Consider the following 12,723-nt stretch of genomic DNA (forward strand, 5'->3'; position numbering starts at 1 on the left):
TTACTACTTGTAGCTGCTTCCAACTACTTTCAAATGCACTCTTACAACTTGCAGCTGCTCTCTTACTACTTGCAGCTGCTCTCTTACTACTTGTAGCTGCTTCCATCTACTTGCAGCTGCTCACCTACTAATTGCAGCTTCTCTCTTACTACTTGTAGCTGCTTCCAACTACTTTCAAATGCACTCTTACAACTTGCAGCTGCTCTCTTACTACTTGCAGCTGCTCTCTTACTACTTGCTGCTTTTCTACTACTTCTGCCAATCTCCTGTTACTTACTGCTCTCTTACTACTTACAGCTGCTTTCCTACTGTAACAGGAGTGGTGGAACCACTTTGCCATGGTCCGAGGAGAGCTTGGAGGGGCGTAACTAGGTTAGCACCTGACTCTTCACTAGTGCCCCTAGCGGTGAGGATAGGCTTGGCTCCCGATGGACACCAGGTGCTACCCCATGACAGACCTCAGATGCACGGCAGCTGTACCCAAGGGACAGGTAGCTGGAATGGCGCTGTAGGAGAATACAGAACACAAAGGCACTGGAGCTGTCCGAATCTAGCCCGCTTCAAAGCAGCACTTCCACGCTCTGTAGCAAAGATCTTGCAAGCGCTGCACTCCTTGCTTGGGAAACCAGACATTTCTCATAAACCGCAGATGTGGGAACGAGCAGTACACAATAGACTAAAAAAAGCTCTCTGTTCTTGAGACTAGAGAGAATTTTAAAAAAATAAGAGCTAAATAGCAAAGTTGCTCGTTTTTACAAGCACTTTATAATTCACCCATTCATGATGAGGAGTACGTCCCTCAAAGGAGTTAAATAACCTCCAACGGCTGCAGGTAAAGCCTACGGTACTCAGTAAAGGGGTGAATTCCCAGTGAACCAGACCGGGAATCGCTGCCGTGTGAAATGTAACATGACGGCCCGGTTTCACGTTAGTGATTACATGTCAGTAGCAGTGAATTAGACATGACACGGTGGCTGTGCGCTGTGAGATACTGGAAGAGAAGACATCTCTGAGGAGGAGGAATTGGCAGAGCTGAGAATTGCAATCAGTACCGCGCCGTGCCGCGGAGCGAGAGGCCCGTCCTGTGCGAGCACGGCCGTGGACGGTGAGATTGAAACGCCGTACGTTCACTCCTGACAGGTCAGATTCTCCGGGGCAGAGACTGGAACTGAACATTGCAGATACTCAACATGAATCTTTCATCTCCGTACACGCTGTTCACACAGATGGACCCGTCCCGGGAGCCGACACTGACGCATTTCTGCATTACACAGACTCCTCTGAATTCAGGAAGCCTTGTCGGCTCCAGGTCGGAAAAATAAACCTGTGCCGGAGCTGGAAGCGGAACGGCCGAGGCGCGAGGCACTAATGCCTCCTAAGGCTACTTTCAGACATCAGTTTTCTTTATCCGGCAGGATGCGGTGAAATACCGGACTACCGGATCCGGCCGCAAACGCTGACACCGGATCCATCTTTCCGCCGGATATATTCCTGGCAGAGAAGGTCATCCGGGCATGCGCAGTGCGAAAAATCAGTCCGGCGTTTGGAAAAAACGTTACATGCAACGCTTTTTCCAGACGCCGGACCGGCAATTCTTGCCGTATCTGGCAAAAGCCGGATGCGCCACATTGCCATCCGGCGCAATGCGGCGACAATGAAAGTGTAAAGGCAAAAAGCCGGATCCGGTCGTAACAGGTGCCGGATCCGACTTTTACATATTTCGTCACATCGTGCCGGATAGCAAAAAAACGAAATGTGAAAGTAGCCTAATACGTGTCAGGCAATTAATGACTTATGCTACATATTCTAGATGAAAAAATGCAGCTGAAAATATAGAAAGCCTAAAACCATATTCCAAGTGTGAAAACAATGCGATTATTTCACGTCATTTTACAAAATGCGCAGTGGCGATCTGCTCCGATGCATTGTTCCCGAGTGTGAAAGTGCTGCTCTGATGATTGCATTCTTGGTGGATCGTGGTGTTGCCCAGTCCGCGATCATCATACCCCTGGTGTGAACGATGTGCGACCGTTAATGTTGCTCTATGAGGATGCTTTGCCTCTCTACATTTATTCACTGGCAGTAAGCAAAAATCTTGAAAATGGTGATTAATTGCAACATGAATAATTAGAACTAGCGCGGGCCAGGGCTGGATGTGGAATTTTGCAGACTACGTATTTCTTAAAGGGGTTGTTTCCTGATCTTGCACAGGGTTGCTGGGGATGGGGCACTCCAGCTTGATTGACAACTCGGACCAGTGGCATCGCCGTGCTCTCTCTGATGCTTCTATATGGGGTAGTTTTGCTACTGTAGCATCAGAGCAGCACAGTGATACTATAATTGGATGAATCGGGAGCTAAAAGTGCGCTCTAGCGATCCCAGCCACCTTCTGAGCAAGAGAGAGCTTGTAAGCACTGCACATGCTCATCCACCGCTGCTAGACTAAGGCCGGGATCACACATACGAGAAACAAGGCCGAGTCTCGCATGTTAATACCTGGCACTGCCGCCGGCACTCGGATCGGAGCGTGTGGCCACCTAGCAATACATGGAGTCGCATGCTCCACTCCCAAGTGCCGGCGGCAGTGCCGGGTATTAACATGCGAGACTCGGCCGTATTCCTCGCATGCGTGATCCCGGCCTAAAGAGTTGGTCGGTATCCTAGTCGATGAGCGAAAGCAGTAAAATAAAGTCAGCATTCTTGAGAACGCAGAAGATTTTACATAACAAGCAATGGTAAGGATGCTGATATTTGCGAGCACATTGCACATTTGCCTATATAAGAGCTTAGGAATATGGGAGCATTAGTTTATACCTTTATTCCGCAGCGCTCCCCTCTGTGCCGGTTTGGGTGTCTTGAGTGTTTTGTGATAATGTCCTGTGATTTTATTTCACTCACCACAGGCACCATTATTTCCTCTTATATTCTGCATGTTCCTGGCACCGGGTGTTAACAGCCGCGGATGATGTGAAGCGGCTGCCAGGAGTAGCTGCAGTGCGACTGAGACCGCGATGGGCAGAGTTATCACCCACAGAAAGTAACTACAGAAGACTCAAACTTTTATCCTTTCTCTAAAACCACAGCTGTTCCCTGACGGCTGCTCCTTGTGGCCTTTGTCCCCGATTTCCTTTCAGTGAGTGAAGGTAAATGTATTATTACAGAAAGGGTTAACATAGACATTCACATCATTGGGGCAGCTCCAAGGAAAATACCGAGCACCTTAATCGACTCCGATCATGAGAATGGTCACAGCAGCACAGAGTATTTTAGTGACCTTAGCTCCTACATACAATGCCATTGGTTTGGAATAGGTTAGTAGAAGAAGCATGCAGCACAGAGTATTTTAGTGACCTTAGCTCCTACATACAATGCCATTGGTTTGGAATAGGTTAGTAGAAGAAGCATGCAGCACAGAGTATTTCAGGAGAGCAATGTTCCGATCTTGGGCACAGTGGAGCACGAGGAGTTAAAACGAATCGGCGGAGCGACAGTTGTTGGAGGAGGGGAGCGTGAATCCGTAATCAGGACAAGCACTCATCGGAGAGTTCTGCTAATTATAATTACTGCATGTTAAGAGCGACTTGTATTATTTATCAAATCAGTAAGGAAAGAGGATCATGTGTACGGGATGTAAAGCGATGCGATCTGCCGGGATAACAGCGGCAGAGTGAGCAGGGGTCCCAGGAGGCTGCACGGGGGCCCACGACTTATTACATTTACATTACTGAACTACAGTCACCCTGGCAAATGACTAGCAGCCTGCAACAGCTGTGTAGACATCCAGTTAGTGCGGACCACAAGTAGCAGCATGTCCTTCTATACAAGTCAGTATGGCAATTATGGTAAAACTATCACCATATAATACTATTGGTCAAATCACTGCCTGTAATATAGAAGAAGCCACATTACTGCCATAGTGCTAATATTATAGTGCCAGTTACAATATACAGTCTTTTAGAAAGTTACCTAGCCTGGTGCCGAGTGTACAAGAGAGATGCCTAACCTGGTGCCAAAAGCACAGAGAGATACTTAACCTGGTGCCGAGTGTACAGAGAGATACGTAACCTGGTGCCGAGTGTACAGAGATACTAACCTGGTGCCGAGTGTACAGAGAGATACCTAACCAGGTGCCGAGTGTACAGAGAGATACCTAACCTGGTGCCGAGTGTACAGAGATATACCTAACCTGGTGCCAAAAGCACAGAGAGATACTTAACCTGGTGCCGAGTGTACAGAGAGATACGTAACCTGGTGCCGAGTGTACCGAGAGATACGTAACCTGGTGCCGAGTGTGCAGAGAGATACCTAACCTGGTGCCGAGTGTACAGAGAGATACCTAACCTGATGCCGAGTGTACAGAGAGATACCTAACCTGGTGCCAAATGCACAGAGAGATACCTAACCTGGTGCCGAGTGTACAGAGAGATACGTAACCTGGTGCCGAGTGTACAGAGAGATACCTAACCTGTGTCATGATCCAGGTTGGATCTGAAAGATTAAATGCACAAAGTAACCTTTTCTTTTCCTTTGGCTGTGTGCCAAAGGTGGTTTTGCCCCCGGTGGCCATTAGGGTCATTGCACTGTGGTGATTTCAGTTGGAGTTTTCCCCCCCGGTGGCCAATAGGGTCATTACACTCTGGTTACCTTAGTTTGTGCACGTGATTATATAACAGGTGTGATTTCTCTATAAAAGAGTATCAGGTGTGTTAATCACTGTTGGTGATAGTACCTCATTTACAAGCAAGCCTGGGTAAAGAATGGAGCTGAAAGAGAGTCACGGGCAGCCCAGTCAGAGTGCTGGAGTAGCAGCTATGGTGTCTGCAAGGAGGGCTGGCATGGATTGGTGGAGTGTCAGCTATGGTGTCTGCAAGGAGGACTGACATTGCTTGGTGGAGTGGCAGCTATGGTGTAGAGCTGCACTCAGGATGCTGGACTCGGTTGCGGAAAGCTGGACTAAAAATGTTGGACTCTTTGGCAGAAAAGCTGGACTCATTTGCTGGACTCTGTTTCTGGACAGCTGCACGCAGGTGTGGACTCTGTTTGCTCCAAGGCTGCACTATGTTGCTGAGAAGAGTCCTGGACAACTCAGTCAGAGTCCTGGAGTGGCAGCTATGGTGTCAGCGAGGAGTTCGTGGTATATTTGGTGGAGTGGCAGCTATGGTGTAGAGCTGCACTCAGTTGCTGGACTCTTTTGCTGAAGCTGCACTCAGATGCTGGACTCCATTGCTGGATAGTGCACCCAGATGTTGGACTCGGTGGAGGAAAAGATGCACGCAGGTGGTGGGCTCTGTTGCTAGGAGCGTAAGCAACAGAGCAAAGCTAAGTGGTGTTCCCCTGTTTTGTCACTTTTCCTTATGTGTGTTTAGTGCAGTGGTGGGATTAGTTTCCGCACCGACCAATTCCCTTGTGAGGGTTTAGGTGCAGGGCGAGTCAGGGTTTTTAGGTTCCTGATCGGCGCCCGGTGCGGAACCGGCCTAGGGAACGTTAGGAGTGTAGAGACACTGACTCAGGGTAGTGCAGGAGGTCTCCACTTCCCCATTCCCTATCGCAGGGCCACCATTGTTATTGTTACCCAGGTTTTCCCTATCCCCTTCTCTGGTTGTATTAGTTACCGGCCTGCGGGCCGCGTCACACTGGACAATTACACGTGCTGCATCCTGTTGTATCAGTTACCGGCCTGCTGGCCACGTCACACAGGACGGGGCACGTGACAACCTGGTGCCAAGTGTACAGAGAGATACCTAACCTGGTGCCGAGTGTACAGAGAGATACCTAAACTGGTGCCGAGTGTACAGAGAGATACCTAACCTGGTGCCGAGTGTACAGAGAGATACCTAACCTGGTGCCGAGTGTACAAGAGAAATACCTAACCTGGTGCCGAGAGTACAGAGAGATACCTAACCTGGTGCCAAATGCACAGAGAGATACCTAACCTGGTGCCAAAAGCACAGAGAGATACCTAACCTGGTGCCGAGTGTACAGAGAGCTACGTAACCTGGTGCCGAGTGTACAGAGAGATGCCTAACCTGGTGCCGAGTGTACAGAGAGATACCTAACCTGGTGCCGAGTGTACAGAGAGATACCTAACCTGGTGCCGAGTGTACAGAGAGATATGTAACCTGGTGCCGAGTGTACAGAGAGATACCTAACCTGTGTCATGATCCAGGTTGGATCTGACAGATTAAATGCACAAAGTAACCTTTTCCTTTCCTTTGGCTGTGTGCCAAAGGTGGTTTTGCCCCCGGTGGCCATTAGGGTCATTGCACTGTGGTGATTTCAGTTCGAGTTTTCCCCCCGGTGGCCAATAGTGTCATTACACTATGGTTACCTTAGTTTGTGCACGTGATTATATAACAGGTGTGATTGCTCTATAAAAGAGTATCAGGTGTGTTAATCACTGTTGGTGATAGTGCCTCATTTACAAGCAAGCCTGGGTATAGAATGGAGCTGAAAGAGAGTCACGGGCAGCCCAGTCAGAGTGCTGGAGTAGCAGCTATGGTGTCTGCAAGGAGGGCTGGCATGGATTGGTGGAGTGTCAGCTATGGTGTCTGCAAGGAGGACTGGCATTGCTTGGTGGAGTGGCAGCTATGGTGTAGAGCTGCACTCAGGATGCTGGACTCGGTTGCGGAAAGCTGGACTAAAAATGTTGGACTCTTTGGCAGAAAAGCTGGACTCATTTGCTGGACTCTGTTTATGGACAGCTGCACGCAGGTGTGGACTCTGTTTGCTCCAAGGCTGCACTATGGTGCTGAGAAGAGTCCAGGACAACTCAGTCAGAGTCCTGGAGTGGCAGCTATGGTGTCAGCGAGGAGTTCGTGGTATATTTGGTGGAGTGGCAGCTATGGTGTAGAGCTGCACTCAGTTGCTGGACTCTTTTGCTGAAGCTGCACTCAGGTGCTGGACTCCATTGCTGGACAGTGCACCCAGATGTTGGACTCGGTGGAGGAAAAGATGCACGCAGGTGGTGGGCTCTGTTGCTAGGAGCGTAAGCAACAGAGCAAAGCTAAGTGGTGTTCCCCTGTTTTGTCACTTTTCCTTATGTGTGTTTAGTGCAGTGGTGGGATTAGTTTCCGCACCGACCAATTCCCTTGTGAGGGTTTAGGTGCAGGGCGAGTCAGGGTTTTTAGGTTCCTGATCGGCGCCCGGTGCGGAACCGGCCTAGGGAACGTTAGGAGTGTAGAGACACTGACTCAGGGGAGTGCAGGAGGTCTCCACTTCCCCATTCCCTATCGCAGGGCCACCATTGTTATTGTTACCCAGGTTTTCCCTATCCCCTTGTCTGGTTGTATTAGTTACCGGCCTGCGGGCCGCGTCACACTGGACAATTACACGTGCTGCATCCTGTTGTATCAGTTACCGGCCTGCTGGCCACGTCACACAGGACGGGGCACGTGACAACCTGGTGCCAAGTGTACAGAGAGATACCTAACCTGGTGCCGAGTGTACAGAGAGATACCTAAACTGGTGCCGAGTGTACAGAGAGATACCTAACCTTTGTGCCGAGTGTACAGAGAGATACCTAACCTGGTGCCGAGTGTACAAGAGAAATACCAAACCTGGTGCCGAGAGTACAGAGAGATACCTAACCTGGTGCCAAATGCACAGAGAGATACCTAACCTGGAGCCAAAAGCACAGCGAGATACCTAACCTGGTGCCGAGTGTACAGAGAGCTACGTAACCTGGTGCCGAGTGTACAGAGAGATACCTAACCTGGTGCCGAGTGTACAGAGAGATACCTAACCTGGTGCCGAGTGTACAGAGAGATATGTAACCTGGTGCCGAGTGTACAGAGCGATACCTAACCTGTGTCATGATCCAGGTTGGATCTGACAGATTAAATGCACAAAGTAACCTTTTCCTTTCCTTTGGCTGTGTGCCAAAGGTGGTTTTGCCCCCGGTGGCCATTAGGGTCATTGCACTGTGGTGATTTCAGTTTGAGTTTTCCCCCCGGTGGTCAATAGGATCATTACACTCTGGTTACCTTAGTTTGTGCACGTGATTATATAACAGGTGTGATTGCTCTATAAAAGAGTATCAGGTGTGTTAATCACTGTTGGTGATAGTGCCTCATTTACAAGCAAGCCTGGGTAAAGAATGGAGCTGAAAGAGAGTCACGGGCAGCCCAGTCAGAGTGCTGGAGTAGCAGCTATGGTGTCTGCAAGGAGGGCTGGCATGGATTGGTGGAGTGTCAGCTATGGTGTCTGCAAGGAGGACTGGCATTGCTTGGTGGAGTGGCAGCTATGGTGTATAGCTGCACTCAGGATGCTGGACTCGGTTGCGGAAAGCTGGACTAAAAATGTTGGACTCTTTGGCAGAAAAGCTGGACTCATTTGCTGGACTCTATTTCTGGCCAGCTGCACGCAGGTGTGGACTCTGTTTGCTCCAAGGCTGCACTATGTTGCTGAGAAGAGTCCAGGACAACTCAGTCAGAGTCCTGGAGTGGCAGCTATGGTGTCAGCGAGGAGTTCGTGGTATATTTGGTGGAGTGGCAGCTATGGTGTAGAGCTGCACTCAGTTGCTGGACTCTTTTGCTGAAGCTGCACTCAGGTGCTGGACTCCATTGCTGGACAGTGCACCCAGATGTTGGACTCGTTGGAGGAAAAGATGCACACAGGTGGTGGGCTCTTTTGCTAGGAGCGTAAGCAACAGAGCAAAGCTAAGTGGTGCTCCCCTGTTTTGTCACTTTTCCTTATGTGTGTTTAGTGCAGTGGTGGGATTAGTTTTCGCACCGACCAATTCCCTTGTGAGGGTTTAGGTGCAGGGCGAGTCAGGGTTTTTAGGTTCCTGATCGGCGCCCGGTGCGGAACCGGCCTAGGGAACGTTAGGAGTGTAGAGACACTGACTCAGGGGAGTGCAGGAGGTCTCCACTTCCCCATTCCCTATCGCAGGGCCACCATTGTTATTGTTACCCAGGTTTTCCCTATCCCCTTGTCTGGTTGTATTAGTTACCGGCCTGCGGGCCGCGTCACACTGGACAATTACACGTGCTGCGTCCTGTTGTATCAGTTACCGGCCTGCTGGCCACGTCACTCAGGACGGGGCACGTGACAACCTGGTGCCAAGTGTACAGAGAGATACCTAAACTGGTGCCGAGTGTACAGAGAGATACCTAACCTGGTGCCGAGTGTACAAGAGAAATACCTAACCTGGTGCAGAGAGTACAGAGAGATACCTAACCTGGTGCCAAATGCACAGTGAGATACCTAACCTGGTGCCAAAAGCACAGAGAGATACCTAACCTGGTGCCGAGTGTACAGAGAGATACCTAACCTGGTGCCGAGTGTACAAAGAGATACGTAACCTGGTGCCGAGTGTACAGAGAGATACCTAACCTGGTGCCGAGTGTACAGAGAGATACCTAACCTGGTGCCGTGTGTACAGAGAGATACCTAACCTGGTGCCGAGTGTACAAGAGAAATACCTAACCTGGTGCAGAGAGTACAGAGAGATACCTAACCTGGTGCCAAATGCACAGAGAGATACCTAACCTGGTGCCAAAAGCACAGAGAGATACCTAACCTGGTGCCGAGTGTACAGAGAGATACCTAACCTGGTGCCGAGTGTACAGAGAGATACGTAACCTGGTGCCGAGTGTACAGAGAGATACGTAACCTGGTGCCGAGTGTACAGAGAGATACGTAACCTGGTGCCGAGTGTACAGAGAGATACCTAACCTGGTGCCGAGTGTACAGAGAGATACCTAACCTGGTGCCAAGTGTACAGAGAGATACCTTGTGAAAAATGAGGATGAATGAACTCATGGAGATCAACATCCAACACTGCGGAGACACCATCACATGTTTCTCAACGCAGTGATTCTAGAGCAATGCCCCCATTCCTTATGGGAAATATTCAAAAACGTGCAAAACACAAGCCGCGTAGACACCATCACATGTTTCTCAACGCAAGCAATGACTAGCCTGGTCTTTCCCCGGGAAGGAACAACCACGGGAAGGGCAGTCTCCAATGAAGGAAACCACCTATGCCAAAACATGGTATCCATCCACAGACAACTGTTTCGGGGTATTGCCCCTCATCAGTGTGGAGTAGGAAACTGGCTAGTAGGAGCAATGCCTAGTAAAAGACTGTGAAAAATGAGGATGAATGAACTCATGGAGATCAACATCCAACACTGCGGAGACACCATCACATGTTTCTCAACGCAGTGATTCTAGAGCAATGCCCCCATTCCTTATGGGAAATATTCAAAAACGTGCAAAACACAAGCCGCGTAGACACCATCACATGTTTCTCAACGCAAGCAATGACTAGCCTGGTCTTTCCCCGGGAAGGAACAACCACGGGAAGGGCAGTCTCCAATGAAGGAAACCACCTATGCCAAAACATGGTATCCATCCACAGACAACTGTTTCGGGGTATTGCCCCTCATCAGTGTGGAGTAGGAAACTGGCTAGTAGGAGCAATGCCTAGTAAAAGACTGTGAAAAATGAGGATGAATGAACTCATGGAGATCAACATCCAACACTGCGGAGACACCATCACATGTTTCTCAACACAGTGATTCTAGAGCAATGCCCCCATCACTTATGGGAAATATGCAAAAACATGCAAAACACAAGCCGCAGAGACACCATAACATGTTTCTCAACGCAAGCAATGACTAGCCAGGTCTTTCCCCGGGAAGGAACAACCACGGGAAGGGCAGGGGGCATTGCTCTAGAATCACAGCGTTGAGAAACGTGATGGTGTCTCCGCAGTGTTGGATATTGATCTCCATGAGTTCATTCATCCTCATTTTTCACAGTCTTTTACTAGGCATTGCTCCTACTAGCCAGCTTCCTACTCCACACTGATGAGGGGCAATACCCCGAAACAGCTGTCTGTGGATGGATACCATGTTTTGGCATAGGTGGTTTCAGTGGCGTAACTACAGGGGTAGCAGCCGAAGCGGTTGCTTTGGGGCTTGGCCTATATAGGGGCCCGGGTCCCCGGCTCCGATCGGCACTACCCGGTAGTGCAATGAAGTACAGCGGCGCTCCGGCGGGTGCTGTGGCCAATGGTGTCTTGGGGGCCTACCGGCCCTCAGCGCCGACTCCCCCCTCCGCCTGCCCCCAGCGCCACCTGCCGCCGCCACTGTCGCAATGATGGAGGAAAGAGCGTCAGCTGACGCTCCCTCTCCCATCATTCCCCGCTCTGCCTGTGACACAGCAGGTGCGCGATGACGTCATCACGGTCTCACTGAGTGCCAGCCAGGCAGAGGAGCAGGAGACAGGAGCTGGGAGCAACGCAGGCACGAGGAGGAGGTGAGGATAATGTTTGTTTTTTAAATTAATATATTGTTGTGTGTGCTAGACTGTGGGGCCAGTCTCTGCGGGGGGCTATATACCATGTGCTGGGCGCTATATATACCATGTGCTGGGCGCTATATATACCATGTGGTGCTGGGCGCTATATATATCATGTGGTGCTGGGCGCTATATACCATGTGGTGCTGAGTGCTACATACCATGTGGTGCTGGGTGCTGTATACCATGTGGTGCTGGGCGCTATATACCATGTGGTGCTGGGTGCTGTATACCATGTGTGGCTGGGCTATATACCATGTGGTGCTGGGTGCTATATATATCATGTGGTGCTGAGTGCTGTATACCATGTGGTGCTGGGTGCTATATACCATGTGGTGCTGGGTGCTGTATACCATGTGGTGCTGGGTGCTGTATACCATGTGGTGCTGGGTGCTATATACCATGTGGTGCTGGGTGCTGTATACCATGTGTTACTGAGCTATATACCATGTGGTGCTGGGTGCTATATATCATGTGGTGCTGGGTGCTGTATACCATGTGTGGCTGGGCTATATACAATGTGGTGCTGGGTCAGCAACTTTAAATATAAAATTATCAATGCTTAACTAATTTGGTTGTATTGACTGCGTTACAGGATTAGGAATAATTGTGTTACATTATTTCTAATTCTGTTACTTAATGTGACTCTAGTATGCATTATCGGTAAGGGGGTGTGTCTTGAAGGGGGTGTATCTTTGAGGGGTCCCCGTTTAAAAGTCTGCTATGGGGCCCAATCAGTTCTAGTTACGCCCCTGGGTGGATTCCTTCATTGGAGACTGCCCTTCCCGTGGTTGTTCCTTCCCGGGGAAAGACCTGGCTAGTCATTGCTTGCATTGAGAAACATGTGATGGTGTCTCCGCGGCTTGTGTTTTGCATGTTTTTACATATTTCCCATAAGGGATGGGGGCATTGCTCTAGAATCACTGCGTTGAGAAACATGTGATGGTGTCTCCGCGGCTTGTGTTTTGCTTGCTTCTGCATATTTCCCATAAGGGATGGGGGCAGTGCTCTAGAATCACTGCTTTGAGAAACACGTGATGGTGTCTCCGCAGTGTCGGATGTTGATCTCCATGAGGTCACTCATCCTCATTTTCACAGTCTTCTACTAGGCATTGCTCTTACTAGCCAGTTTCCTACTCCACACTGATGAGGTGCGCAGTTTCCTGAATACCTTGAGTGCTGTCTCTTGGCCTTCCGGCATCGCCACTTCGGTGGCTTAAGCAGGTCGCTGCTTTTGGGAGATAGCCAGGAGGTTTCGGGGAGGAGACTCTTGGAGTTGTGGACGATGGGAGTCCGACTTCAATTCTCTGGGACCGGTAATAGCCGGGTCAAAAATGGATTCAGGATTGACATCACTGAAGATAAGAAGTTGCATTTTTCCCTGGGATATTTGGTCAACATGGTGTTTTATGACAT

General features: G+C 49.8%; 1 long non-coding RNA gene across 1 annotated transcript in view; it reads left to right on the forward strand.

Annotated features, from left to right (window-relative positions):
• Positions 1-1,007: 1,007 nt before the first annotated feature.
• LOC141058778 (uncharacterized) overlaps positions 1,008-12,723 on the forward strand; it is a 285,572-nt gene continuing 273,856 nt past the window's right edge. Inside the window, exon 1 of the long non-coding RNA XR_012222294.1 lies at positions 1,008-1,105. This is a non-coding gene — a long non-coding RNA (uncharacterized lncRNA). The remainder of the gene's footprint in view (positions 1,106-12,723) is intronic.

This window comes from Dendrobates tinctorius, unplaced genomic scaffold (assembly GCF_039654945.1).
Source record: "Dendrobates tinctorius isolate UK_male_01 unplaced genomic scaffold, ASM3965494v1 ptg000214l, whole genome shotgun sequence".
In the NCBI taxonomy this organism is placed as follows: domain Eukaryota; kingdom Metazoa; phylum Chordata; class Amphibia; order Anura; family Dendrobatidae; genus Dendrobates; species Dendrobates tinctorius.